We start from the raw sequence: 26934 nt of genomic DNA, 5'->3' as shown, positions 1-26934 counted from the left end.
CAACATAGACCTGATCTGCAGGCTCATTATGCTACAGCAGATCAGGATCTCTGTTGTCAGCAGTTGGATTAGACATATATAGGATAACACATTTACAAGCCAGCCTCCTGGGCTTATCATGGGAGAAATATATAATATTCTGTAATGCAGTTTACCATATATACTAGGTTATACATTGGTCATATTGCAAGCAACATAGACCCTTATCTGCCATCACATAATGTACTGGCAGATGATGGTCCTTTGTACTGATTACCCCTAAGAAACTTCTAAGACTCAGATCTGCATGTGCACTATGCAATGGCAGATCTGGGTCTATGCAGTTTGCAGATGGACCTAATTTATAAGGAAGTATATAGAGTTAGTATATCTTATTTTTAGCTTAAACAAAACAAATATTAAAAGGTGAATCTGTACTTATAATTTAAGCCTTTACACTTGTTGACTTCTGCAGATGAGACAGATGTCGCATTTGTCAAGGTTACTTGGGGATATCTGAGTCATTTTATTTTAAAAAATCAACTAGGAGACAATGGTGGGCAGTTCGTCTGATATAACTTGTAATTCACAGGATATAATTACTCAGGTTTCTCTTTTTTGTATGTTTTCAAACAAATGATCAAAGTCTGTATTTATGAGTTTGAAACTAAACTGTTATCTGTAAGAAACATGCACTGTCATTAGTATAATAGTTTGTTAATGGGCGTTTGCATGCATATTTTGTGTTGTTATTTGAAGGACTTTTCTGTGTTTGAGTGACATTTGTGAATTTGTCTTCAAAATCCTAGATAACCTAACTTGTAAAGCGCAACCAGTCACATATGCATGGATATTAAAAGAAGAAGAATTGGCCATGACATTACTAAGATATCCTAATGGCTTGAGGAGTCATTTTGCATATTTTTTCATCCATTAGAGAAATCTCACTCATTAATAAAATCAAATTTTGACTCATTCAATGTTTTGATGCAATAAGAAATGATTTTAGGTTGCATTTCCTCCAAAAACCAATATTTAAGTTTCCATCTAGAAGGCAGGAACACCAGTTCACCCAAAGAGGATGTAATCTTTTTTTTCTTCAAGAAAGGGCACTTATTTTCACACCATTATTCAGGAAAATATATTAGCTGGGTTTCTACCTTCACATTTATATTAGAATACCAATCCAAGTGAGGCATAGTTGTGGGTGGGTGGGCTGTGGGATGTCATTGTCTTGCTAGCAAGATCAGGTGGGGTGGACCTAAAGAACTTAGGGTAGTTATTGGGAGGTGTGCTCTGCCATTATATACCTGCCTGGTTTGGACTCTGCTTTTATATAGTGGACATCCATCTGTCCTTTGCCACACATCTTTGAAACTTGCGTAGAAATTCATCAAAACCTTGTTAGACTGCAAATGTGGTAATCATATGCAATAGAATCTTTATTACTTGGGCCCCTCCCCAGGGGTTTCTGGGAGGGACTTAGAGGTTCAATATACAAAAATTGCATATGCAGGGATATTTTTGTTTTTAAATTTCACCAGCCTTGTCAGTTGTTGTTGTTTTTGTTGTTGGGTTTAATGCCTTTTTTTCAACACAAGATAAGCTATACATGGCAGCCAGTATAAATGGTGGAGGAAGAACTTGGGAAAGAACCAATGACCCATGAGAAGCTACTGGCAAGCTTTCTCACAAAACCACATTATCCAAATCGAAGACTCAACCCATGCAGCCAGAGGTGAAATGGCAGTGAGCCTTGTTAATAATCACCATAATAATTGGGGACTTTAGGTTACAATATCTACTAGAAAACAGTCCCAAAAAGATTGGGGGGGGGGGTCTCAGGGGGTCTCAGTGGAAAGGACGTGTAACAAAAAGCATGGGGAAGTTGGTTAACTGTTGTGATGGATTAATTAATGAGACATAGTCTGTAGTTTGACATCCATCTGCATAATGTATGTCTGAAAGATCACAAGTTTAGACAGTGAAAAATATCTGTCACGTAAGTATGATGCATAATTATCCTTCAAACTGGTTCCAGTCTTACTTTAAGCATTACCATATATACTTGCTTATAAGTCAATCAGCAAAGAACAAAGATCCTGATCTGCCATATCATAATGTGCCTATAGATCAGGGTTTATGTTTTTCTACTGATTACCACTAACAAACTGCACAGACCCAGATCTGCCGGCACAATATGTGACATCAGATCTGGGTCTTTGCTGTTTACAGTTTTGCTTGTCTTATAAGTAAATATATTTGCTAATCCTTTAGAGGAATGAATAATTTTTTGAGGGCCAACTGGGACCCATTAGCAAGAGCCTACCTGACTTAAATGGTGTAATGCATCTTTAAGTGCCAGTCTTTCTCATGAACCAGAAGCTAGTTCATCACTGGTTAACCAGTCTGTTGCTGTTGATTAACAGAATCAATCGTGTGTATTGATGTAGGATCAGGGAAACCCTCTTGTGGGGCTTATAATTTGTGGGAAGCAACAAAACGTTGCAGATTTCCTGCCCATGAAAAATGAGCCAGACAGTGTCCTCTAAAAATACAAAGTTAATCTTTATGTTGTAACAAAAACTCAGTTGCTTGTCTTTAAGTGATAAGTAGGGCTTCCTTGACTCTATATGTATTGTATGTTGGTCTTTATTATTATCTGTATGTATTGTATGTTGGTCTTTATTATTATCTGTATGTATTGTATGTTGGTCTTTATTATTATCTGTATGTATTGTATGTTGGTCTTTATTATTATCTGTATGTATTGTTTGTTGGTCTTTATTATTATATGTATGTATTGTATGTTGGTCTTTATTATTATCCAAGTAGCATTATGCTGTTGATAGACATTAGGCTGGCCAAAGGCTCTGATTAAGTTTCAGCTTTAGGAGGTTCATTCTGTGAGTTAAATGATAGCTATTATACAGCAACACATGCACACATATGCAGGCACAAACACAAGGCCACACACACATTTGCATGCACACACACACACACATGCACACACACACACACACATGCACATGCACACACACATGCATGCATGCATGCATGACATATCAAACTTTCAGTGAGCTATCCCAGCCAAGAAATTCCCATTTTATTCTGTGAATGACTTAAAAGAACAGCAACACATGCACACATATGCAGGCACATACACACACACACACACACAGACATATATATGCATGCACACACACACACAAATACGCATACATGCATGACATCATCAAACTGCCAATGAGCTATCCCAGCCAAGAAATTTCCATTTTATTTTGTGAAGAACTTAAAAGAAGAGTCACGATATTGCAGGTTTCTTTCAGAGAGAAACAGAACAGTAGCAATAAGACACTCGAAATTGTTCTTCCAATATTTGGTCTCCAATACAGTAATTTGTTGATGTTAAGTATCAATACATCTGTCAAGCTTGAGCCTTCTTTCAGCTTCCAGCCATTTAGAATATGCCATTTAGAATATGCCATAAAATGATTTCATGATCTTTCACAATGATTTAATAGTTTGCTACATGTATGTGTTTCCGTTTGTTATAACCAGGTTCACTTAGGAGTGATTTGGGATTCTTGTCAAAAGTTTACAACAAAAACTAAACACCTTATCAGACAGGGAATAAACCTGATTAACTTCTCACTATTGTTTTCTTACTGAAGAGTTGGTCGTAATCATTGCAGCTCATCACTGACTGGGAAGGTCATATCTTCATCAATTTTACCTTGCCTTTATAAAAAAAAATCTTTCAGCACAGATGTTGTGGCTGGTGGCCACAAGACAGATTTTGGTGCATGGATTATAAGTGGGCATGCTGACCTCAACATAAATATTTGCAATTAGGGATGTGAATGATTCAGCTGGATTACCACACAAGCCCTCCTCTTCATCAAGAAACCTGTCATGAAGCTGTCCATGAAATTCATTGCCTTGGCCTTCATTAACACATTAACCCCTGGTGACAGGTTTACGAGTTTGAGTTTTCGTGGCCGGAGGTAATAGCCTACTGTCCAGCTCTGTAAAGTCAAGGTCCTGTATGATACACTAAAGTGGATGGTATCATAGAAAGGTAGACAGATGTAGCTTTACATTGAGACCAAATAATCTGGAAGTTCTAGCTGCAATACAAAATGCAGAGGGAAAAACCTCATTTTTTGGACTTGATTTTTTCCACCCAAAGTTCACCAATGGTCAGAATCAGACTTCGTGTTCGGATTTTAGACTTTTTGGTCTCAGATCTAAGGCAGACTGGTATGAACTGCAAACAGACAGATGAATCTTTGCTAAAAGTAGGATAAGATGGGCATTTGGAATAAAGAGTGGTTTTGATATGAAAATAATAGGTCCATTAAGCAAAAAAAAATATTTAAAAATATCCAACTTTTACCCTTTTGCTCATGCGCAAGCCATATAGCCAATGAAAAACGATGTTTCTAACACAACTAGGCATTATGTTATTGGAAAATCACCTGGAAGTTGCTTTATTAGGATTTATTCAGAAATAGCTTTCAAAATGTGTTGCCTCTTGAATTTTAGGCAAAAACGACAAAAACCTCCATGGGTTAATGTGTTAACTGTAGAAAGTGATGAAGCTCAGGATAGATGGAAGTACTAGTGTTGCTACTACAGCAAATGATTGTTCCACAGGGCAAAAATATTTTTCTCGAAAGATTGCACTTTTCTGCTCAGCCTTATGCTTTCTATTTTGCACCTAAGAGAACTTCATAGGCAGCGTGCTTGTCAAAATCTGCAGCAATTTTACAGAAGGAGAAAAAAAATCTGAATGATCCAAACATTCAGTTCAAATAGAATAACTGTTGTTGAGACTACTTGACAAAAAATATTAAAATTCTTCAGTTTCAGTTAAAGTTTTAAACTTAATGATTTAATCCAATTTCTTAAATAGTTTAATGTACTAATTTATATTTTATTCTTATTTACCCATTTGTTTGCTAATAGCCAATATTTTTAAATTAAATTACCTTCACATCTAATGAAATAGGTCTCTTTGGCCAGAGAAAGTTGGGAAAACTCAAATTATTAAATTGGAAAAAAAATATGCTTTATATGCAACTATCTAAATAAAGTTGATATAAAAATATTTAGTGCAGAAAGAGGAAATACCATACTCAAAAATGTTTCAATTTAAAAAACAAAATATTTTCTTTATCTAATTCAAATATAAACTGGTAACAATAATAATGAAAGAAGTACTTATGTAGGATTTGTTGTATTGAGGTTTATGTCATCCATGGACATGATCTAGACAACGAGGAACATCAGTTTGAACCTTCACTCTTCTGTTATGTTAACTGTGTGCCCTACGACATAGCATTATGATATCATCACCAATATGGAGTCAGTTAAAAGAGATGCAAGGTAGCTGATTCACGTCAGGTGCAAAGAATATTCTGTGACCACATCCAGTTAAAACTGAGTTGTTCAGATGAACACTGATCCTACGTGATTGAGACAATGGGAGCACACAGCTTGAATAGACTGATAAATAAGCACTTTTCCACTGCCAGTCCATATTTGCACAAATACCTTTTACTCAAATACACCTGTAATGGCTTTCTTCTGGTACATAGTCTTACTTTCAATGTTAAACTTACAAAGTATCCTTTTTAGGTCAATTACCCCCACCATTTTCTGCAGATGTACAATGCACCACGCTATTAGTTAGCTGGCATTACATACTGAGAGAGACAACATATGAAATTGTCGCTAGGACAATGCACCAATATAGCTGTTCAATCTGCTAAGGTGTAGATAGGGTTATCGGAACCTTGGCTAGCAAAGATGGCATGCTATGTAGATGCAATCCTTCCTGAAATTATGAAACTTGGTACAAGGATGCATCTTGATGAGTACTACACCAACATTACAAAAATAGGTCACGCTGTTTCAAAGTTTAACATGTCAGACTTCAGTTCAGCTTAGCTTTGTTAAGTTAATTTTTGAGACATTCTTCATGATAAAATCTTCCAATTTGATAATGTTATACATATCTGTTAGTAGCACACCATAATACTAAAAGAACTGTGATCTTTATTTTCATTGTTACGTGCTCAGGTTAAGCTTTTGTCTATGTCACATGACTGCATACTTTTTGAGCATGCTATATGTATACTGTCTTACCTAAAATGAATAAATCTTGGTGAGGGGATGCATTGTGATATCAACATACCCATATTGCTAAAGATATATATGTGACTTGTAGACATGCTTCAGTGACTTTGTAGAATTTTTTTGTTGGGGTTTTTCTCTCATTTTTGTCTTCTTTCTTTTATACCCACTCATGGTGAGGAACACTTCATAAGTCAGTAACATATATATATATTGAAGGTTTTTGCTAAAAGTCTTCTTTGGATGTCTTAAAGTTCATCCTAAATGAAAATGGTGCATTGTAGATCTGACATCCAGTATGGTTGCCTCAGCAGCCTTCTTGCAAATCTTGTCACAGTTTTGAAGAATTTAGGGTCATTGCTACTTATTCAGTATGGATAGTCATATCAGCAGTGGGTTTTCATTAAAAGACTTCATATGATGTCTGGTTGGTCTTAAATAAAAACGGTTTTGATCTGACATTAGTATCTCTGCTCTTGGTATTATCAACATTGGGTTTTTCACTAATAAACTTTTTATGATACCTAACTGGTCGTAACAGAAAATGGTGCCATTCATGCATCAAATATGGCTGTCACAACAACTGTTTCAACTTCCCCTCATCATGATGGGCTTTTCACCAAATCCTAAATGAAGTTGGTGCCTGTTGTACATACAATACGTCTGCCATGATGACTTAAAGATCTTAAGAATCATGTGGTCTCTACCACTCCTGAAAGGATGGTGATTTTGACATCTGATTTTCACCATAAGACTTCTAAGGATGTCTTCTTTGTGCTAAATAAAAATTGTGCCAATCTGATATCACAGACCAGAAGAGCCTATGGGATGGTCTTTCATCTATCATCCACACGTTTTTCACTCCATCTCCTAAACTGCTTGGTGAATTGCCATAAAACTTTACACACACGTTCAATTCATGATCTAGTTGGACCTGAATGAAAATGGTGCTGCTTGGACATTTAGTATGGCTGCCACAGCACCCATCTTAAAAACCTTGTTAATGCTATGCCTTCTGAATGGATGGTCATATAAACATAGGATTTCATTGAAAGACATGATAATGTCTGGCTGGTCGTAAATGAAAATGATGCTGATTGGTCTCCAGTATGACTGCCATGGCAACCACCTTCAGAATCTTGTTATTGCTACTCCTGTTGAATGGAAAGTTATTGACATAGGTTTTCACCAGGCAGTTTTTTGTAACATCTAATTGATCATAAGTCAAAATCAAAATCATTCAGTATGGTTACTGCTGATGCCATCTTGAGAATCTTGATATCTCTGTTCCTGTATAAATGGTCTTATCAACATGGGTTTTTCACTAAATGACTTAGATCAGACATCCAATTATTGCCACCATAGAAGATGGTGCCAGTCTGACTTAAGATATGACCACAGCACTGACCCCGCTGGAAAGCTTTAATACCACTTCTTCTTGATAGCTAGTCATGTTGATATGCTTTCACTTGCATGATGTTTAGTTGGTCCCAACTGGAAATTGTATGCATCTGATATCCATTATGACCACTATGGCATCTTGAGACTCTTGTTATGGTTACTCATTCAGGAAAGAAAAACATATCAGCATGGGATTTTCACCAGAAGACTACATGCAATATATTGTTAGTCTTAAATTAAAATCGCTGATATGAAAATCTTGTTATCTCAACTCATCAGAAGTTATCATGATGTCTAGATAGTCCTAACTGAAAATGATGTAGATTGACCCTCAGTTATAATGGCCACCATCAAATACTATCTCTACTCTGTACAAATTAATGGCTATATAAGAATGGGGTTTTCGCCAAACAACTTTTAATGTGTGTTTGGTTCTAAATGAAAATGGTGCCAATCACAAATCCAGCATGTCCACTGCATCATCTAATTTGAAAAATCTTTTTATCCTGAAAGAATAATCAGAAATGGTTTCAGCACTAAGCAGTTAAAACGAAAAAGTAGTCTCATCTTGAATTCCTGGATATTCTTTTCATCCAGCATAGCATCAGTGTCTTCAAGGGACTCTTGTTTTTTGCTTTGTTTTTTTAAATATATATTCATGAATTGATTTATAAAGTCATTCCAATAATCCTGTTTGAAATGGAGTTGATTAGAAGAATACTGTACCGTGAAATTAATGGAAGGCACAAAATCGTTTACCATGAGACTAAATAAAATTTTTATGAAAACCACGATGTATGATTCTAATAAAATATTGTTTACTTTACTCTCAACATGTAGTTATTATTTGAAATCAATATGACCTTTGCCAGTAACATAGCTGACTTTATTTGTCATTGTAGCAATAATATATCACTGGAACTGCAGTAGAAATAGCACCCTTTCGATAAACGTTGATAAGCTGACCAACTTTGGCAACCAGTGATCATTTAATCCTATCAGTGTGTCACTCAGTTGTCTAATTATTGATATCTGCTGAAATGCTATGCTTATAAAAGACCCACCATTTACCGGTAGTAAATGAGGAACATTTTATTTTGCTATATATCAAGACTAGTATGTTACAATGTCCATTAATCCATTAACAAACATTTTTTATTGCTACTATTTTTAAGCTACTGGGAAGATTGCCTTGTCCATCTTGAAAACATTGTTATCACTAATCCTCCTGAATGGATGGTCATTTCAGCATGAGGTTTTCACTTTTTATTTTACCTAGTTCGTCCTGAATGAAACTATAATGCCAAGGTGAAAACCAATATGGCCACCATGGCAGCAATTGAGACGAACATTTTTTTCAGTCTTAAAAGTGTCTTATGTGAAAATAATAATTTATCAAAAATCTTTTTACTTTCCACTGATACAATTTTTGCCTTTCATTTGGACTCAGCTTGTCATTGAAATGATGGCAACATAGTTTTCTTCAACATATACCTTCTACCAATTTTTTTTATAACAATTTCTGTCAAAAACCCTGAAAAATGAACATAATTGTCTCATCTGCGGAAGCTTGGTGGGACATAGGTGCATCTTTTCTTTCATAACAGCATGTTGTGATTATAAAACTTGTGCAGGTCATATACAGGACCTGTCACCAATGCACTGAGACAACCAATTCTATGGAACACGTTTTACACACATAATACTGTGAATTATAATTATGTTGCTCACAGACATGCCTAATGGACCCACCCACACTCCACATGCTAATTTTTTTAACCATCACTTGAACTAAACCCCAGTCTCCTTGATTAGAGTAAATGGGGCTGATAATAACCTTGCCAGGAAAGAACTTGCTCCCCTCATTCCCATATAGGGGATAATAATTATATGTTTTGGTGGTCTTTTGATTGCCTTTAATAGCTCAATTCTTGTGTGACAAATTTAGATGCTATCATACTGTACATAGTCCAGGATATTTTAAAAAATCTTTATTGGTCATTCGGATTGTTATAGTTATTTTTATTTGTTAATAAATTAAGCCAGAATTTATCAAAACTGAAAAAGAAATCATGAAAGAATGCTTCCCATCTGATTAATTTTCTGAAACTCAGGTTACAAGATTCAGTGTTTTACACCTTTGAAGTAAGCATTAGGTTAGGTCACTTCCAAAATCCTGACACAAGAATAAAGCCAATTAGTTCCTTCAAAACCAGCAGCATGACGTATTGTTAAATTCCTTGTGTAAAGCAGACAGGAGCAGTTGTCTTTAGCTACAGACGTGGTCATTTTCAGCCCAATTTACCCTAATTTCAATTCAGGGAGCTTGAACCTGGAGAATGAATGCCCTTTAATATATTGTGTGGTTATACAAAAATTAAAGTGTAGCCCAGGAGGATCTCTGATGCATGTCTGTGGTTGTGATAATTGTGATTTTGCAGTGCCCTGTGTTTAGCCCAGAATAAATGGGCAATATATTGTCATGCCAATTTACTTCAACAACAGAAAAGAAGCAAAAGAAAGGTTTCCTCCCTACTTAGCTAACATTCATTGGGAAATTGGCAGAGATTTAACTACTTTCTGTTAAGGTTGCAATGTTCACACATGTAAATGTCTTAATTTTGTTTATTGTCTGTAAACATTTTTTAAAAATTGGTGACCATGTAAATGATCATGCATGTGGACGTCAGTGATGCCATAATCTTCCCTGCTATCTCAGTCATATATTCCATATCTCTGCTTAAGATGACTGTGTAGTATGAGTTTTCTGTTCATTCTGCTAACAGTATGGATGATTTTCGCATTCAATATGGCACGGCTAGGAAAAAGCTAAAGCTTATGAGAATTGGTTGCACTGCGCATTACACGTTATTACACATCAGATTGATTAACGGGCTTTGCTGATGATAAAACTCTTTAAACTACACTATTAATCTATGAAACTCCTGTTCATTTTTACGTTGAATATCACTGCAGTTTCTTAGTTACTACAGATCCTTGAAAAGCACCCTATGCACATGTCCACACATTGTGCCCGTTGTGTTATCAATATTTTCATCATGTAGCAGTACAAAACAATATAAAAGCATCCTAATGATGTTTTACCTACATTGTCAGATATATTGACCAATGACTGGTCTCAGAAACTGAATCCTAGGTACAGTGTAAAGTCAAGTGTTTATGTATAAATAGCTAGGTACAACCTGCATAGTGTCAAGGATTTATATATAAAAAGCTAGGTACATACTGCATATTGTCATGGTTTTATATATAAGTAGCTAAGTACAGCCTGCATAATGTCAAGGGTTTAAATGTAAATAACTAGGTTTTGTTTGTTTACTGGTTTACTTCTTGCTTAACTGATAGAATGCAAAAATTATCTTTAAATGGACAACTTTCTGAAAGTAAAAATATTTATTGTGGAGTACCACAGGGCTTTATCCTTGGCCCTCTGTTATTCATTCTATTTATCAATGACTTACCTCTTAAAATAGGAAATTCAGTTTCTACCACCATCCTTTTAGGAAATTCAGTTTTCTTTCGCTGACCATTATGCATACAACACTACACTTAGTCAGATTAAATCAAAACTGTACATGAAAATAATTTACAAGATGCTCTCAACAGACCTAACGTATAGTACAAGGAAGACAGTATGTTTATAAATACAGAAAAAACAAAAGTCCTGCTAGTTAGAACAAAGCAAAAATTAGTAAGGTAGACAGTGACAAACTCCAGATTCAATTTGACAATGAGAACTTTAATATGTCCTCTCATAAAATGTTTTGGTGTATTTGTAGACAATAATCTTACTTGGTCTATTCACATTAAACATGTTTCAGAAAAGGTTAATTCTTATCTTTAGCTACTTAGGAAAATTAAAACATACATTCATTTTCAATAGGGGGTCATCTTTTCAAAAAGTTACATTCAGCCATATATGTACTATTGTAGTGTAGTTTGGGGTAATACCTCTAATTCAAAAAATAAGAAAACTTTTAAGACTCCAAAAGAGGGCATGCCATTTAATTCTAGGTTAGTATATAAACAATTTCTATGACACAATGAATACTATAAAACTTTTACCAATACATGAAAGAAGATTTCTTAGAAAGGGCAAATTTATGTATAAAAAATCCAGAAAAGCCCATCTACACAAGCAATATCTTTCACCAAAGAAATGCAGATGGTACTCTAAATTTAAGGTCTGTTAAAAGTAAAAATTAAATTATGCCAAGGCCAAAGAAGGAATTGTTTAAAAAGATTTTTCAGCATACTGGTCCACAGTAGAATGACACAACATTCCCAGTAACATAAGGCAGGCTGCTAGCATTTCTACTTTTCAGAATTGATGCATCAGATGGATTGAATCTTAAGATAATTGAACAGTTCTAGTAATATAAATACCTCCTACTTTTCACTGTGTATGCATCTTTTTCACAGTCAGTAGCTTCTCATGGGTCGGTGGTTCTTTCCGATGGGGGGGGTCCCGGGTTCTTCCCCCACCATTAATACTGGCTGCTATGTATAGCCAATCATGTGCTGAAAAATGGCGTTAAACCCTACAACAACAACAACATCTTTTTCACAGTTGAATTTTTCAATGCAGGATGATATTTTATATTTTATGTATATGTCCACAGATACTTGTGGATATGTTCCAGGCTTGCAGCTATATTTTTTAGAATCACTTAATAATTTGGAGTCAAGTCAGATTTATCACTTTGGTGTTGTATACACTGTGTGTATTGTACATAACAGCTAGAAGGCCTCAAGGTAGATTAGTTCTGTAACTAATTGAGTTACCTTCTCTAAATAAAGTCTTTATTATTATTGTCATTATTGTTATAGTTAAACCTGTATTGAGAGACCACTGCTATGAGAGACCACCTGTTTTGAGAGACCAGGATCTCCATGCACAGATTTATTGATTATATAAAGTTATGACCTGTTATGAGAGACCACCTGTCTTGAGAGACAATTATTTTTGGCAGAAGGGATGGTCTTTCAAGACAGGTTATACTGTATTGTTATTATTATATTATTGTTATTTTTATCATCATCATCATCATCATTATTATTATTATTATTATTATTATTATTATCATCATTATACATCAAAACAAATTCTGTACATAGATGTTAACATTGACTTCTGTCTGAAAATACAGAACTTGTAATGCTTTAGAACCTGTCCCTTCAGCTGAATCCCTACAAGAATTCAGAAATAGTTACCACTTATGGCATTGTCATACAAAGATAAAGTTTAAAAGGGGAGCAAAGCAATTTTACATGCTGGAAAATGAAAGAGAAATTACTGTAAACTTTTCCCACAAATCATGCATAAATTTTCCCTTTCAGATGGGCAATTAAAGAAAGTTTACACATGGTTGTGATAAATTGTCTGGTAGTTTTGAAAAGAAGAAAAGCTGGCTTAACACTTTGATTGAAAGATATGGATGGCATTGTAATATGAACCACCTTAGTACAGATTCATCCATTCCTTGTCAAGTAGCACTTGACTTTGAGTGTGTCATTTATTGGACTGACCTTGCTTTACCTCTAAATTTGGTTCTAAACGACCTTTCATAGGGTCAGAAGACTTAATTTGAAGCAGTAATTCAGCTGTAGTTCAAATTTTGAATGTTGATTTCTTTGACCATATAAGAAAAGTTTTCCATTAAAAATGAATTAGAGCTCTTTTTTTATACTTATTTTCGTATTGAAGTTAAATGAAAACAAGCTTTATAAAAACAATATGTGTGCCATCATACATATTTGTCCTTTATATGTGATATAGCTTAAATAGCGTTTTATTTTAGCTCTACTGGTCAATAGACCAGTACAGTTTATAGGTTGGTCTTCTTGTTTGTTGTCTGTTACCTGTTTTCAATCCATTTTCTGTTGTCCATTTGTCCATTTGCTGTTATCATTACTTCTCTTAAACCAGTTGCACTATGACCATGAAACTTTACAGATATATTTATACCTTGGTCTAGTTGGTACTAAATAAAAAAATAGTACTGCTAATGTTTCTCAAATTTGGTTGCCACAGGGGCCATCTTTTGTTATTGCTACTGCTTTAGAATGGATGGCCATATCAGTATGGGGTTTTTATGAAAATGCTTCTTGTGATGCCTGTTTGGTCTCATAAAAATAGTACATTCTGACATCCAATATGGCCACCACAGCTGCCATCTTGAAAATCTTGCTTTTGCTACTCCTTCTGCATGAATGGTCATATATTAACATGATGGTTTCTAAAAAGACTTCATGTGATGTCTTGTGGGTCTAGTATGAAATGTTACTAATCTGAAATCTAACAGGGCCACATGACAGTCACAGCCATCTTGACAATCATATTATTGCTACACCCACTGAATGGAAAGTCATATTGACATGGGGTTTTCATGAAAAGAATGATGTCTAGTTGGTCCTATATGAAAATGGTGTTGATGTGAGATCCAGTATTGCTGCCAGTGTGGCCATCTTGAAAATCTTGTTATCACTACTTTTCTTGAATGGAGCCCTGTGATTAGAACATCTGCTTCAGATGCAGGATGTCACAGGTTCGAATCCAGGCTGGGTCATACCAAAGACTTATAAAAATGGTACTAACAGCTGCTTTGCTAGGTGCTCAGCATTAAGAAGTTAGTGTTAGGAAGAGTTTATAATGTTTGCTTGATCCTAAATTAAAATGATGCATACCTGATATCCAATTAGAGGCAGACATTGTTTTCACTACTCCTTAAATAGGGTTTTCATCAGAAGAATTCTTCTTTGTCCTAAATGAAAATGGTGCCATGCTGACATCCATCCAGTATGTTCACCACATCAGATAATTTGGAAACTTTGTTATCACTAAAGAATGTCAGAGAGGGTTTCAGTGCTCAGCCATTAAAAGGAAGAAAGTGTTATCTTGAATTCCTGGAAATTCTTTTACCCAGTTGAGCATCAGTGATTTTAAGGGGATCTTGATTTTTTTTTAATTTTATTGCTAGACTTTTATAATAAGAGACAGATGCTAGTAAGTAATTTCTTAATGGGTTATCTTTCATTCAGTGCTGTAATATATATCATTCATTCCTTGAAAAGTAGTGGATAAAGAGCTTAGATACTTACTCAAGAAGAGAATATATATTGTTTCATATTCTTTGATGAAAGAGGATTCTTTTATAGCATACAAACAATTGTAATATAGTAAGTATGGGTTTACCTGTGTGAATTATACCCAGTACAGATTTACCTGTGTAACATTTACGAAGTACAGGTTTACCTGTCTAAAATGTATCAAGTGCAGATTGACCTGTCTAAAGTATACCATGTACTGATTGACCTGTCTAAAGTGTATGATGTACAAGTTGACCTGTCTAAAGTGTACCAAGTGCAGGTTTTGACCATAAATAAGCATCAGGTTCCAACCATTTCTGTATGACAAGTTAGCTGTGGTACTTAAGCTGGCAAAACATGGAGCTCTTTCTGTCAGGGTCTGCCATGTTCAGTATTCACTCAGGCCAGCCAGGATTGACCGCCTTAGTGTTTCCTTGGGCAAGTCACTTAATTCTGATTTCCTTATTGTCATATAGTCAATAATGCATTCATAGTACCATTTTTATATTTAACATCTTTGAAAAGTTCTTTATCAGAATATATCACAAATGTCCAAGCAATATTAAGGATTTTTGCTCATTTTTACAGATTTAAGATTTTTTTCAAGGATTTTATAGAAATATTTTACTACAAAAAAAAACATTAGGTTTCATATTACATTTAAGTTTTTTCAAGACACGTATATGACTCGACTTAGATGAAAGTTATTTTGACAATGATGAGCGATACCATATATACTTTCAGGTCAAGTCCAGCTGCATGCAACATAGATCCAGATCTGTTGTAGCACAGTATGCCTGCAGATCATGGCCTGTGTTGTTTGTTCTACTGATTACTCCTAACAAACTGCACAGACCCAGATCTGCTGGCGTCTTATGCAGTCTCAAAGCTGGGTCTATACAGTTTGCAACTGGACTAGCCTTATAAGCGAGAATGTACCATACTACTAATAAGTTTGTGGAAACATCAAACACATTGATTGCTTGGTTGGTTGGTTTTTAATGACAGCAATTAAATGCACATGTAATAGATTTGTAAAAATGGGATTTTCCTTCCTTTCTGCATTTACAAAAGAAACAGTCCCCAGCTTAACTAAGACTTATTTGAACAAGAATCAAGAAAATTTTGAAAGGACAGAATATGTTTGAAAGCTTGTCTATATTTGGAAAAAGTGGGGTGGAATTCCCCTCAAAAATCTAATTCATAAAAACTGAAGAAAAGAATGAAGTTTATCTTTGGATACTTTTGTTTTTAGCTGTGCTGTTAATGGACTTGAAGAGTTCTTGCAATAGCATGGTGTCCATTGTCCATTTATCCATTTGTCCAACTGTTAAGTTTGTTTTTGCTGCTACTCTTAAATTACTTAAACTTACACAAACATTCATTCCATGGTCAAGTTGGTCCCAAATGAAAATGGTGCCTCTCAGACATTGAATGTGGCTATCACAGTGGCCATCGTGAAAATCATATCATCCTGGTCACCAAAAAAAGTGGAAAGTTTTGCATAATAATTGACCTCTACCCATTAAACCAGTTTCTTCTGGAAGAAAATTCAAGATGGAAACCACCTCCTCAAGCTGGAATGCGCTTCAACCGTCCGATTGGGAAGTTTCCATCAATCTTCAGGATGCCTATCTTCACATCCCCATATTTCCTCTTAATGGCAAATGTCTCCAGTTTTGCTTAGACCAGGAAGTTTTTTCAGTTTCGTGTCCTACTGTTCTGAATTTCTTCACGCACCGAGTTTTCACCCAAGTTATGGAAATAGTGGCAGGATACCTCGGGTTACTGGGAATATCAGTTCTCTATAATTTTGATGACTGACTGATCCACAACATTCAAATAAAGTCCCTTCATCAGGCTCTGTACCACTGTTGAGCTGTGGTTAATCAATCTGTCCGTTTGCCCAACCTCGACAAATTGGAACTCACTCCATTGCAAGACTTCATTTATGTGGGGATGAATTTCCTCACAAACCAGAACTTAATTCAAGTTCTAATGGATCGGATAGATCAAATCCAGGGTCTGTTAGAGGCAATGCAAGCAAAAATGTTTGGTCTGCTAGACTCTACCTGTCCCATCTGAGAACCTCATACACTGCTGCCAACTTGGCTCTGTTAAGACATCATCATATGTGACCTCTACAGTTCCTCTATCTCACAAGGAACCTCACAAAGATTCACTATTAATGCTGATCTTTCTAGGACCAGCATTTCATCACCATTTGCAGTGGTGGATGAATTTGACAGATTCATTGTTGGAACCCTACTAATATCCATTCACTGATCTGTCAGATTCTAGTTTGGGGCACTCATTTAGTAGCTGAGGGCATAATTCTACAGGGACTTTGGACCCTGTCCAAATCATCCCTCCACATAAACAACCTAGAAATGAAGGCTGTATACCTAGCGTTGCAAGGGTGCATCAACGGAGTGATCAGTGTGTCATGGTCTCCTATGACAGCATGTCCAACATAGCTTATCTCCAACATCAAGGAGGCACACATGCACCTTCGCTTTGTGTGGAAGTCTGGAACCTCCAGCACTGGGCTACATAAGAGAACATAGCACTCAGAGTTCAGCATTTTTCGAGCAGGAAGAACATTTTGGCAGACAGTCTCTCCAGAACTGATAGAGCCATCATCACAGAATGGACTCATCACCACTCTTACATAGTCCCTTTTCTTGCTGTGGGGAAGGTCCCTAGTGGATCTATTTGCAACCAGGCTGAACAACAGACTTCCATTTTATGTTTCTCCTGTCCTGGCTCAAAGAGCATGGGCAGTGGATGCGTTCAGTCTCCATAGGGATCGGCTATTCGCTTACACATTTCCACCCTTCCAACCAATTCCTCAAGTTTTGTAAAAAGTCAGAACTTCCACTGTTCAGATCATTCTCTTAGCCCCTCTGTGGCTCGTGGTTCAAAGATCTTCTACACCTGTTGATCACTTGACCCAGGTGTTTTCCTCAACAACAGCCCACAAATTCTCCACTTTTACGCTTGGCTCGTCTCAAACAGTCTCTTGGTCAGAACATATTTCTGGCTGTGTTGCAATTGCATCATCAAGGCCAGGAGAGCTTCAGCATCCATGGTCTGTGATGTCAGGTATAGAATCTTCTGTGATTGGTGCAGTGGGAAATGTGTTGATCTTAGCTTTTCTCTGTAACTTCTGTTGCTGCTTCCTTTTATTCTCTTTAGAACAAAAGATGCTCTGTATCCACAATCAAGGACCACAGCAGGCATTTCAAATACACTTAAATTCTCCCAAGGCATGGTACTTGGCTCGGATTCCCACCTTGCTGATCTTAAGTATTTTGAGCTACAGAGAACTGTCTCACACTCTTATGCCTAGATGGAATCTTTCTTGTGTTCCATGGTCTTTAACCAAAACATCCTATGAACCATTGAGTGTCAGGCTTCCTTTCAGGACCCCACTCTCCAGGCTGTTGATACTTGCCCTTGCCTTAGCTTGAAGTCAAAATGAGACTTGTTCCTTATCTATTGACACTATCTCCCGTTATTGGGAATTATGATACAGTTTCCCGCCTTTATCAACCAGGATTTTTAGCCAGAATCAGCTATCTTCCATTGCTCAACTACCAATATAAATCCCCAGTCTCAGTTAAATCTGTGTTGTGGATGATAAAGATTTTCTTTTTGTCCCATTAGGGCACTCTGTTCTATCATAAAGCATCCAAATGAAGAAAAAAAGTAGGAAGTGTCTTTTCCTCCTCCATATACATTTCAGCTCCCACTATTTCACGATAGAGTGTCACCACAATCAAAAGAGCTTACCAGTCTCTTATTGGTCGAGACCTTTCCTTTATGAAACTTAAAGTCCATGAGGTTTAAGCCATTGCTATCTCCTGGGCCTGCCTTTATCCCTCCTCCTTGGAGGACATCATGAAGGCAGTATTTTGGCATTCCCATGCTACCTTTTCCTCTTTTTACTTCTGCTCATTATCATAATGAGTGCTGGCATTTTTTCTCTGTTTCCCATCGTTATGGCATAACATGTGGCCCCGAGAAATACCAAGATTCCATAACATTAACAGCTGCTACTGAATGGTGAGACCTTTCCATTTTTCTGGGTTTTTTGCATCAGTTTTTGGAACATCCGCCAACCCTCCTTAAAGACAAATTCAGCCATACAATAGCTATGGGTAAGCTATTGCTGCTATTAAATGTAGCATTGGGGGGGATCTACTTTTAATTATGCAATACTTACCCATAGCTATTGTCAAATGCCCTCCTCCCGCCTTGTTCTGATATCCTGATGTAAGTCATCTTTAAAAAATAAGTACTATATGTGCTTGTTTTGTACATAACATACCAAGGAAGTTAGACAAGAAATTGCATCATTCTGACAATTCTTCACTCTAAGGAAGGATGTATGCACATAACACAGAGAGTGCATTTTTTTCGGCATGAAAAAGAAAGCTAAACAACAGCTATGGGTAAGTATTGCATAATTAAACTTTGTTTTACTCCCCTCCCCCAAAAAAACCAACAACCTACAACATCTATCAAATCATCCAAAAATATCAATGTTTCCCATTGGTACTACAGCTCTGTTGATAACAATGCATATATATATACTGGTCACCTATCAGATTTTTACCAGATTGTGGTAAATTCTGTGGTCATAAATTTTTCATTGAATCAAGTTTTTTCTGCTATAAAAGACAACTAAGTACTGTACCATTCTGTTGAATGTAAAACTCAAGGCACTATAAACTGTTGTAAAAGTAGACACAGGTCATTGTTATGAAGGTGATTTTAAATAGAGACATGGAACCCAACTTTGGAAAGTTAAGTGAAATATATTTATTTTGTCAGCACATCATGAAACAGTTTCATGAGCTGAACATTCTGTTTTACAGAACTTGTTTTACCTTTATTACCTACATTCTTACTTACCCCACCACCAAAATTAAATATGCCTTTCCAGTAACCCGATCTTCCGAATTATAATTGCTCCAATCCATTAACATTTTATCACCTAAACACACACAAAATTTGCAATGACCATGCCCTGTTTTTCACCTTTGAACCAGTAACATTAGATTGGAAACTGACATGAACATGAGCTGTATTTAAAAATTATAATAAAGACATTTTAGTTTGACCTTCCCCTTTTATTTCTTCACACTCTGACCAGAAAACATGGTGGGGATGGGGGGGAGGCTTAAATGGTGTTGACTTCCAAATCTATTTTATAAATCACTTTCTCTTTTTTTTAACTTGTGTTTAATTTTGCACAGACTTAATGGTGATTTTTGTAACCTATAAATATGTACTTGGTTTCAGGCTTCATGTGTATTTTCTTGTGTACTTGTATTAAATTTAAAAGTCATTGAGATTATGAGTGAAATTCTTGCATATTAATGATCATCACTCTAACTGCTGTATTTCTGGTCATTTTAATTAAACTTTGTTAAGTCATTTATTCTCTAGATATTTGATACTTTTAATTATTAGCAAGATATATGTCTAATAGCGAGGTTATCTTGTATCTGATTGACTAAGCTTGTTACCATAGCGACTGAATTGCACCAATTTGGTTAATAATGGTTTGGTTTGGTTGGTTTGTGTTGGTTTGATGTTTTACAGCACAGAAACACAAATAGCTGAGGCAGTTGGAATAAAGTGTCTTGCTCAAGGACACACTATGGTAGACTTTAAGTCTGGCTGATCCATTAAAATATGCACTACTTGCTTTGTGAGATCCAGATAAATAAGCTCATATCACCATTGTCAAAGACTGGTTCTATAACAAGGGAGATCTGTGCATTTAACGTACATGCTTCTGATTATAGCTTAGCATTAGACACTCAAACCTGTTTCAGGATTTTACAAGATGTCAGAGTTAAATTGTTTTGTAATTATTAGGTTTGATTTATGGATTTTTTTTTATAGAACTGTGTGTCAAAGGCATCTTTTAAATGTTTTGGGACTCTGGGGGCTATGGTGAACAATACAGGATGCATGGTTTTTATGTGGACCTGTTGATTTGCCTGGGTTTAGATTTTGAAAGCTGCTTATGGGCTTACATCATAGTACTATCATTCAGCATTCACCAACAGTTCAACTTCTGTTTGACCAATTTCAACCAAGCATGACAGAAAACATGAAGGGCTTTCAAGTTTGTACAAATACATTTAATGCCATTGCAAAGCAGAATAGAGAAATGTTTAGTGAATTCTTAAAGTCCACTCAGCAGGATTTGACAGAAAGAATACTGTCATTAAGTTTCACAAATTATGCTGATCTGTCACAGAGTACACCCACCATTACTAAAAATAGAAATAAACATTAACTGACTTCTTCACAAAAACCACTAACAAGAATTTGACCACATTTTACAGGTAGCAGCACACAGTCCTGAAGGCTTTTAAATTTTAGAATGCTGATCATATTTGGTACATTACTAAATATAGAAGAATTTATTTTAAAATCAATTCTTATTTTAAAAAATTAGGAGGTATAATAGCTTGTCTGAGGTGTGCAATTGAAAAGGGTATTGGTTCAAATCATACTGCCAATCACTTGACTTGTATTACTTTGGAACTAAGTTACCTACTTGTGCTATACTGTGTCGTGCCATACCAAACCGAACGGTCCAGATTTTGCAGAAATTCGACTAAACAACCAGGCATAAAGAAATGGCAAATGTGGACAAATAGTGGCAATCTGCAATAAAGGCAGAGTTATTGGAAAGGAAAAGCTTTTTAAACACTTTTCAAAATCCACTGAAACAAAAAAAAATTGGTCAATTGATACTTTTTTGCCATCAAATATGCCCACTAGTACTGGCTGCAGGATGGAAAAAATCCAAGGCAAATCCTTCCATTTTTCAAAAATATTATTAGGAACTTCTCTTTGAATTTAAGAACTACATTAAAATTTACACAGATGGCTGAAACGGATGATACAGTAAAAGTGTCTTGTATCACAATTATTTTGAAGGAAGTTAACTTTTATTCTAAGATATTTATTCTAAACTATAGCTAGTGTGCAACTCTATTTCATTTGAGTATTTTTGACCAACATATTTACTGTTAATCACCTAAGCTATGTTTTATTATCTAATTACCTGTTTTACACACTATTTACATACCCCATTCATCGAGACCCTCCATATATTATTGTCACCATCTGATGGTTGTGTTTTTTATACTTTTATTGCTTGTTGGTAATAAACTTTTTTGATAAATACAGTTTTGTCATAACCATTTTTTTTGGTGCTCTATAGCTTTACAATACTGGTGTAATATAAAATCCTCAATCAACCATCAACTAAAATAGAAAGAAACGCTTTTAATTTCTTCTCAAAATTCACTTAATAGAATTTGACCAAATTTGACTAGGCATCCTGTTTTCAAGGCAAATGATGCTGGTCCATGGCCAAATAAGGCTGCATTACTAATAATAGAAAAACATTTACGCAACTATATCTAATTAAATGCACAACAGAATTGGACAAACTTTGACAGAAAGCGTCCATGCATAATGCGTTTCTGTACTAGATTCTGATTTGCAATCGAATTATGAATGAAGCGGCACAAATTTAATGTATTGTTTTCATAATATATGCAGTCAGTGGTGTTAAAAGAAATTTCAACAGAAATTATCCTACTGATGCAGATTTCTTGTCAACTGCTCTTGTACTTGACTATTAGGCAAATGTCAGCTCGGTGGGCAATCATGGACCTACTTTGAATGTTGTTAATGCCATTTTTCAGCACATGATAGACTATACGTGGTGGCCAGTATTAATGGTGGAGGAAGAACCCAGGAAAACTCTGGAAAGTACCACCGACCCACGAGAAGCTACTGGCAAGCTTTCTCACATACCCACATTAGCCGAATCCAAGACTCAAACCAACACAGACAGAGGTGAGATGGCAGTGATCCGTAACGGAGAGCGCTTTAGACCACTCAGCCACTCGGGGCCCCACTTTGAATGTTAATTTTCTTTGCACTGAAATTCAGTTCTCTTGCAATGAATTCTTTTTAACAAAGTTCGTAAATTGTACCCATTCAGAGAACTGTTAATAAAAACATAGATCAAGAAGTTAAGGAGCCATTGTTTCTGTAAATAATTTTTGTCCCAAACTCAAGCTATTGTTTTGTTTTGGTTTTTTTTGGTGGGGGGTTGTATGTTTATTGTCACAGTAGATTGATGGTTGTTAAATTTGCTTTCTGGGTCACTACTTCATAGTGGCAATTTAGTTGAAAGTTATCAATAAAATCTTGTCAATAGAAATGGTGGGAGTGGGAAGTGGGACAAAATGGAGGAGAAGGTATACAAAAAAGGATCAAAAGTTTATTTGACACTTCACTAGATAAGGACATAACAATATGTCTAATATTTTGCTTTCCGGAATTACCTGTACTTGTATGAACCAGTCAGTTTGTTTTTAAGCTTCCTTTGTCTTTTTACCCCCTGGATATAATAGTGATAGGGTTTACATGTTATCTGCAATAAATAAAAGAATAGTGCAAAGCCTATTTTCCTTTAACATTCACAAATTGACTTTGACTTTTTCAAAGCAGAGACAATTTTAATGGATTTTTATGGAGAAAAGACAATGTTATCTTGATTTGCCTTGAGAAATAAGTAAAGATATCTTATAAGAAGAACTGGTCTCCGTTCATCATGCTGTCTCAGGAGACATATGACTAGTAGTTTGTCACCAACACAATGGATTTTGACAACAGACATCCAATGGTGTTAAAAAAAGATGTGGTCTGCCAACACTTAATAGTCAATTGGCCCACTTACTTCACAGTTCTAAAGTAGCAGTTCTTGGCATTACTGTCAATCAGGTGTATAACAAAACCAAACATTTTACACCTTAGATTACAGAGCTTTTCACAAAAGTCTTAAAGACTGTGACAGTGTACACATTGGAATGATTATGCCTTAAATAACATTATAAAGAGTGAAAAAAAAGTATTTTTCACTCTCACCTTGCTCATATTCGGCATGAAAATAAAACTAGTACAACCCAGATGATTATTTTTATTTTATTTTCCAAGCTGAAAATGTATGTCTACCTGTTTGCTTGTCTTTCACTTGAATTTTATCTCATCTCTCCATATGCATTTCTATACAGCCTCTACTCCATCTTAGATCTTCCCACCCTTAATTTCTTCAGTCCATCCATCTACAGTAAAAATTCTACATTTGTTCTTAAAATTCAATCATCTCAATATTTCACTATATGCCTGTTTATCCTTTCTGTCCTACCATCTTTCCTCTCTTCCATCCATCCATCTACCCACCTACCCACCTACCATTTCTTCGTCTGTTGGTCCATTTGTTCTCTGTGACTTTTGTAAAACTTTCAGATGTTTTAATATGCATTATCTGCATATTAAATCTTCAGTCAGTAATATCTCTGTTTATCAAAACCATCTGTCAGCTTTTTTCTTCTCAATAAACAATTTTAATATTTTGTCACATACATATATCTGTATATTAAATCTGCAATCATTATAAATCTTTGTATCTCTATATTTTTCTTTAATTTCTTATTTTCACATTGCTCCAGATTAAAAAATTCAACCTCTGCAGTAACTTTGGGATGATTCCATTCAGGGAAATTGTTAATTGCTACAAATATTATGTTGCTGATCTGATGACATCCAATATGGCCACCATGGCAGTCATCTTGAAACTCTTGATATCACTACTCCTCCTGAAGGGAGTGACATGGAGTTTTCACAAACAGACTTGTTATGTGGTCATAACGGAAATACAGCCACCATGGCAGCCATCTTATAAATCTTGTTATTACACCTCTTCTTGAACAGAGGGTTTTCACCAAATAAATATAATGTTCATTTGGTCTTAAAATGGTACTGTTGTAACGTCCAATATGGCCACCACAGCAGCCAATTTGAAAATCTTATTGCTACTCCTAAATGGAAAGTCATATCTTGAAAATTGTTTAATCTAATTCTCTCCAGGGATTTTTAACAAAGTTCTAAATGAAAATGTTTTGCCATTAGTACATCCAAGACAGCTGCCACAACAACTGTCTTAAAAATGTGTCACTTAACTCCCCATGAATGGATCATTATGACATGGTGTTTTCACCAAAAGACTTCTGATGATTTTTACTTTGTCCTAAGCCAAAATGGTGTCAACCCAACACCCAGTATGTGTACCGTCATGTTGTTGCTGAGCAATATCAGAGAGGGTTTCAACATTCAGCAGTTAAAAGGAAGACAGTCTTATATTGAATTTCTGGAAATTATTTCTCCCAGTAGAACTTCAGTCCTTTCAAAAAAGTATACCTTATAAGAGCAGAGCATTCCACAAAATTGGAGTAACAGATGAAGATTTTAAAATAACACAGAGGTTTTGGAAGTGTTCACCCAATAGGGGTACAGAGGACAGCAAAAATAGTATACAGGGAACTGCAAAAAGTGACCAGTTACTCAGGCAGAATAAGGCCTATAAATTACGTGGCTACTGGTGCTGTAAGGAATGCCCTGTTGAGTATTATTGCTGGCAAGGTTTGTGGGAAGAATAATGTTTCACAATTGACCAATCTGCTTTCAGGCAAAATGTACTGCATAATAATTTTGATATTTACTTTTCACATGTATTAGATTTTGTATGACTGTTTAATATGATGCTTCTGGTTGACTGTTTTTTTTATGGGCATTTTTAAGACAATTTGGCTATATCATTCTGAGAAAATGGTAGCTAAGTGCCTTTTACAAGGGCACACTGATGAGGCAGCTTACCTGAGCAGGTACTGAACCCATGACCCTTGAGTTACGAGTCCAACACTTTAGCAACTGAGGTACGATGGCTCCCTCTAAGTAACTTACCATATATACTTGCTCATAAGTCGAGTCAAACTGCTAACAGCAATTATTCTAAAAATGCCAGAGCATAATACGCCTGCAGATCAGGGTCTGTGTTCTTTGTCCTACTGATTACTCCTAACAAACTGTATTGGCCCAGATCTGCCAGCACATTATGCACCAGAAGATCTGGGTCTGTGGAGTTTGCAGTTGGACTCGTTCTTATAAGTGAGTACACATGGTAATGTAAATGGGGTGAAGATTGTTATACATTCTTTGCTTTTCAATTCATTATTGCCATTGTGTTGTCTTAAATTTCATTTTAATAAAACTGAGTGACACAGCTTATGGATTTGTTTTTATTTTTAATAGGCATGGAGATTTTATTATAAATTGTATACATCTATGTATACATCTTGATAGTCATGAACTATGTCTGACATGGAAGGATAAAAATTTGCAAATGGTCTGTCATGATAGACTACTTGGTGTTCAGGTAGATAATAACCTATCTTGGACTGAACATATCAAACATATCAGTAAAAAAGTCAATTCAAGTTTATGGATAAGACATTTTCTCCCTGAAAGGCACAGAAAACTATTTTATAACAGTTACATACAACCCTATTTAGACTACTGTAATACAGTATGGGGTAATTCAAATGATAAAAACATAGCAAAGCTGGAACGTCTTCAGAAAAGAGCATTTGGGCTAACATCAATCCAGAAAGAAAGCAAGGAAAATTTAGCTGGTAGGTTAACAATATTACCTATTAAAGACCGAATCTGTTTGAGAAAAGACAAATTAATGTACAGGATATCTCATAATAGTGCTCCTGAATATTTACAATCACTATTCCAGTATAGGCTACCTGGTAATACTCCCCACCTGCGATCCATGTCTACCAAACAGTATAAAATTCCCAAACCAAATAAGGAGTTATTTAAAAAATGTTTCCAGTACTCTGGAACTCTGCTCTGGAATAGTATTCCAGTTGAGATTAGAAATGCCCACTCTAATTCCTTCTTCCAAACCCAATATATCTAGTGGCTTCAGAGATGCAGCGAAAATAAATAAATTCCTCGGTATGAGGGCCTCAAGGTAGATTAGTTTTTAGCTAATTGTGTTACCCTCTTTAAATAAGGTCATTATTATTATTATTATTATTATTATTATTATGTACAGGGTTTAATGCAGTGACTGCAGAGTCCACGTTGTATTATGTCGGTCATAAAATTAGGAAAGTACTTGTATATCATTTTATACTTGCCTTGTTACTTCAGTGTAAAATCAGAAATGTTTGTGTGAATCATTTTTCATTTTTGGGATTAAATGATGATTTTGTGTGATGAAATTGCTTTCATTATGGATTAGTTTTCATTTGTTTTCATCCACCAGAAATACGAAATGAAATTAAATCCTCCTCAGATATTTCTGATTTTACAATATTGTTCAATTTCCTGCTTTTCCACATC

The 26934-nt window shown here is 35.6% G+C and overlaps 1 protein-coding gene across 2 annotated transcripts in view; it reads left to right on the top strand.

Annotated features, from left to right (window-relative positions):
• Nucleotides 1-26934, top strand: part of LOC149786567 (beta-parvin-like) — a 161534-nt gene that overhangs the window by 80836 nt on the left and 53764 nt on the right. The window lies entirely within an intron of this gene.

This window comes from Sinohyriopsis cumingii, chromosome 12 (genome assembly GCF_028554795.1).
Source record: "Sinohyriopsis cumingii isolate HCF-2022 chromosome 12, ASM2855479v2, whole genome shotgun sequence".
In the NCBI taxonomy this organism is placed as follows: Eukaryota; Metazoa; Mollusca; class Bivalvia; order Unionida; family Unionidae; genus Sinohyriopsis; species Sinohyriopsis cumingii.
The sequence above is the reverse complement of the archived record's forward strand: the minus strand, read 5'-3'. Positions and strand labels throughout refer to the sequence as shown.